The 4,893-nt window shown below is 44.2% G+C and overlaps 1 protein-coding gene across 1 annotated transcript in view; it reads right to left on the reverse strand.

Annotated features, from left to right (window-relative positions):
- The window catches only part of LOC142664069 (uncharacterized), a 286,823-nt gene that overhangs the window by 53,920 nt on the left and 228,010 nt on the right, over positions 1-4,893 (reverse strand). The window lies entirely within an intron of this gene.

Raw genomic sequence — 4,893 nt, forward strand, 5'->3', positions numbered from 1 at the left:
CCTGTGTACTATCAGTATATAGATATATGCCTGTGTACTATCAGTATATAGATATATGCCTGTGTACTATCAGTATATAGATATATGCCTGTGTACTATCAGTATATAGATATATGCCTGTGTACTATCAGTATATAGATATATGCCTCTGTACTATCAGTATATAGATATATGCCTGTGTACTATCAGTATATAGATATATGGCTGTGTACTATCAGTATATAGATATATGCCTGTGTGCTATCAGTATATAGATATATGGCTGTGTACTATCAGTATATAGATATATGCCTGTGTACTATCAGTATATAGATATATGGCTGTGTACTATCAGTATATAGATATATGCCTGTGTACTATCAGTATATAGATATACGCCTGTGTACTATCAGTATATAGATATATGCCTGTGTACTATCAGTATATAGATATATGCCTGTGTACTATCAGTATATAGATATATGCCTGTGTACTATCAGTATATAGATATATGCCTGTGTACTATCAGTATATAGATATATGCCTGTGTACTATCAGTATATAGATATATGCCTGTGTACTATCAGTATATAGATATATGCCTGTGTACTATCAGTATATAGATATATGCCTCTGTACTATCAGTATATAGATATATGCCTGTGTACTATCAGTATATAGATATATGGCTGTGTACTATCAGTATATAGATATATGCCTGTGTACTATCAGTATATAGATATATGGCTGTGTACTATCAGTATATAGATATATGCCTGTGTACTATCAGTATATAGATATATGGCTGTGTACTATCAGTATATAGATATACGCCTGTGTGCTATCAGTATATAGATATATGCCTGTGTACTATCAGTATATAGATATACGCCTGTGTACTATCAGTATATAGATATATGCCTGTGTGCTATCAGTATATAGATATATGCCTGTGTACTATCAGTATATAGATATATGCCTGTGTACTATCAGTATATAGATATATGCCTGTGTACTATCAGTGTATAGATATATGCCTGTGTGCTATCAGTATATAGATATATGCCTGTGTGCTATCAGTATATAGATATATGCCTGTGTACTATCAGTATATATTTCTGTCACTTATTATTGTGGGGCACGAGGCGTGATGATGAATTTAACCTCCATGTACCTCATTAATAGTAATTAACCCCATCATGTACCTCACACATTAACCCATTATGACTGAGAAACATGATGGGGTTAATTACTATTAATGAGGCACGTGGAGGTTAAATTCATCATCACACCTCGCGCCTCACATCAGAAAACGGAAGAAGTTTTTTTGTTATTATTACTGTTGGCAAAGTATCGAAATCGCAATACTAATCAAAGTATCGGTATCGGAGTCCAAATTCTGGTATCGGGACATCCCTAGTGTGAGGTACATGATGGGGTTAATTACTATTAATATGAGGCACATGGAGGTTAAATTCATCATCGCACCGCGCGCCTCACAATAAGTGATAGAAAGCAGTATTTATTTATTTTTTTTTACAGCGTACACTTCATAAATGGCGCAGAGAACGCGATCCAAGGGGCATCCCCCCCCTTCTCATTTTCCCCTGAATGCTGCAGTCCGCTGTGATCGCAGCATTCAGGGGAATAGCGGCGGAGATGAGAGGCTTCTCTGATCTCCGCCGTTATAGAGCGGGGCTGCGGATGTCTAATACAGCCATTGCCCCGCTCCTGACAGTAAGTGCGTGCGCGGTCAACATGAGGAGATGCGGCCGGCGCTGCAGTAATGATCGGGGGTTCAGGCACTGAGGACAGAACATGGGGGTGTTTTGCAGCGCGCCCGCCATGTTCTGTCTCCAGTGCCGCCGCTCATTAGTGCAGCGCCGGCCGCATCACATCATCCTGACCCCGCGCACTTGTTATCAGGACTCAGGAGCGCGGCAATGACTGTATCACACAGCCGCAGCCCCGCTCTCATACATTCATGTGTTACTATACTGAGCTGTGACGCCGCACAGCCAAGTAACGAAATACATGGAATAACGGTATCGAACCGTTTGGGGAATAAGAGTATCGAAACAGTATAGAAGTTTCGGTGCATCCCTAGAACCCGGCCTTATTTTTTTTCTGTTTTAGGGAAAAAGAGGTTTGTTGTTTTTTTTGAACATTTAATATTTTTTTATTTATTTACTACTGAAAACTTTAATTATTTTTTACACATTTTATTAGTCCCCTGTGGAACGTGATCCAGTGATCATCAGACACTATACAATACACTGCAATACTAATGTCACTTAGTGGGAGACTGGACCTGGGCCGCACATCCGCTGTATCCTGTGATCTGAGCCGCTGGGCATCATTTATAAACATGAACATGAGGTTTTCTGTTCACATTCTGATCACTGTATGAGCCACTTGCCACTTCACGGCGACCTCTTTAATGTGGGTCCCGACTCTATCGTTTTCGGCACCGCATGGCGGCCACTGCCACCGCAGCATCGCACCTGCAGAGGGAGCAACCCAGAGGCCCAAAAGCACACATGCTATCAGGGCATGCCAAGCGTCTTTAGCTCTGGGCCACGTCCCCCCACTACAGCAACAGATACCACCCCACAGCACCATATCATGTGCACAATGCTGACGTGTTGCAGTATTTTGTCATTTTTACAGGCTTCTATTAAGCCTCGCCATATACAGAGAGTAGGCAGATCTGGGGGCCTTCATTAGACCCGTGGGCTGCCATGACAACCATAGGCACCCTGCGATCGTGTCACGGGGGGAGTGCGATGGGCTGTCAGAGTGGACTGCCTCCTTATTTTAATGGCTTAAATGCCGCGGTCGCTATTGACTACGGCATTTAAGTGGTTAAACGACCAGGAACAGAGCGATCGCTGTTCTTGTCCGTGGTGTCTGCTGTGATACAAAGCTGACACCTGCAGCGTATGCAGCAGACTCAGCGCGTGAGCCCGCTCCATACATCACCCCCCCGCACCATGACGTACCTGGCATGTGATTTTGCGGGAATGGGGTTAATAGCAGAAAGATGGCAGACCTTCATTAGACCCCTCCCCCGGGCTGCCATGACAAGCTGTCAGAGAGGACCACCCTGTCTGTCTTACAGCTTAGAATCTGCAGTCGCTATTGACCACGGCATCTAATTACTTAAATGGCCGTGATCGCAGGTCTCCAGCCTTTGCAGCAGGTGTCAGGTCTTCGCTATGTCGTGTGAACGACTCCTGAGCGGTAAATTTCCTGTGGAGGAAGGGGTTAAATGCGTAAAATACAAGTTTATACTGAATCTTATCCCACAAAACAATGTATCACTCTGCTCTGCTCCACCTGCGCTATAACACGAAGATAAGAGATCACACTGCATGTTTCCTTTATATATAATGTCACCTCAGCTGCTGCAGAACCTCACAGTTCATATCAAACACTGACTGCATAGTGTGCACCATGTCTTGTGCGATGTCAGCAATGTCTCCCCAGTATCCGCCATGTGTCAGGTTGTCAGGAGTCAGGTCTTCATTGTCTGGGGGGGGAAATGTCTTCATTTTACTCTTCTCACCTGAGAGATATGCCATAAATGTCTGATATATGGGGGTCCCACCTCTATGTGGAGAACGGGGGTCCCGCGACCCGCATGGTGAGGTGATGACTACATCCAGGTGGAGAATGAATGGAGAGGTGACCACACATGTGCACGACTCTCTCCATTCACTTGTATAGGAGGTCCAGAAGCAGCCGAGCACGCCCAGAGGTGGAGCCGCATCTATCAGACATTTCTGGCATATCCTGGGGAGAAATGTCCGTGTTGGGAATACCCCTTTATTCCATGGGGTGACGGCTCTGAGAAGATGTTTCTCTCAATGATGAATAAGTGAGGTTCTGTATGTCACACATGATGTTGCCCCCTGTATAATTTCCATCTTCTCCTTTCTTCATAAAGACGTCTGCAGTACTAGATCCTCCAGTTCCTCCAGTTTTCTCATCTTCTCCTTTCTTCATAAAGACGTCTGCAGTACTAGATCCTCCAGTTCCTCCAGTTTTCTCTTCTTCTCCTCCACAACGTTCCTTCTCCTGAATGACCCACCAAGGATGGACAAGGACAGGAATGAGATGAGCAGAAGAATATTAGACTTCACCTTGGAGATCATCTACCTGTTGAGCGGAGAGGTAAACTTTTCTACATTATAGAACAAGTCCCACATAGGGAAGGGACAATACATAATAGGAGGAATCCAGTGTCCTGTATAACAACGTCCAGATCTTCCAAGTGACGTCAAGAAGCTGAAGATCAGCCACCAATATGGTCAGTTATGTGTCATGTCACCAATGCAGCAATAGTAATGTTGTAGAGCAATGAGAATGACCAGGAACCAGGAGGATCAGGATGACCTCTATATGGAAACATAGGAGATGACGGCAGGAGGAGAGCACATGGTCCATCTAGTCCCCCAATATTATTTCCTTTTTAGTTTTGTCCTCGTTCTATTTTCTCAATGTCTTTTTGTAGGTGAGGTCTCCAGTATTACAGATGTGGGGTCACTAGAGCTCTATACAGCGGGGTCACAATCTCCCTCTTTCTACTGAGGGGGGAATACTGTGTTCAGTTTTCTAAGTGTCTCTCTCCATACACAGGAGTACACAATAGTGAAGAAGACATCGGGTGACTGTACGACTCCCATCATCCATGAGTCAGGAGGATGGAGCAGTAGTCAGAGCCCCATCACAGAGCCTCCCCCTCACTCCCGGATACATGAGAAGAAGATCTTAGAACTGATCTACAAGATGACGGAGCTGCTGACTGGAGAGGTGACACTGCTGGGAATGCTGGGAAATTCTACAGTAACAGCACTGGAGGTGTCTGGGTGATGACTGTATCATTGTGTGTGTCAGGTTCCTATAAGGAGT

This window comes from Rhinoderma darwinii, chromosome 1 (assembly GCF_050947455.1).
Source record: "Rhinoderma darwinii isolate aRhiDar2 chromosome 1, aRhiDar2.hap1, whole genome shotgun sequence".
NCBI classification, from domain to species: Eukaryota; Metazoa; Chordata; class Amphibia; order Anura; family Rhinodermatidae; genus Rhinoderma; species Rhinoderma darwinii.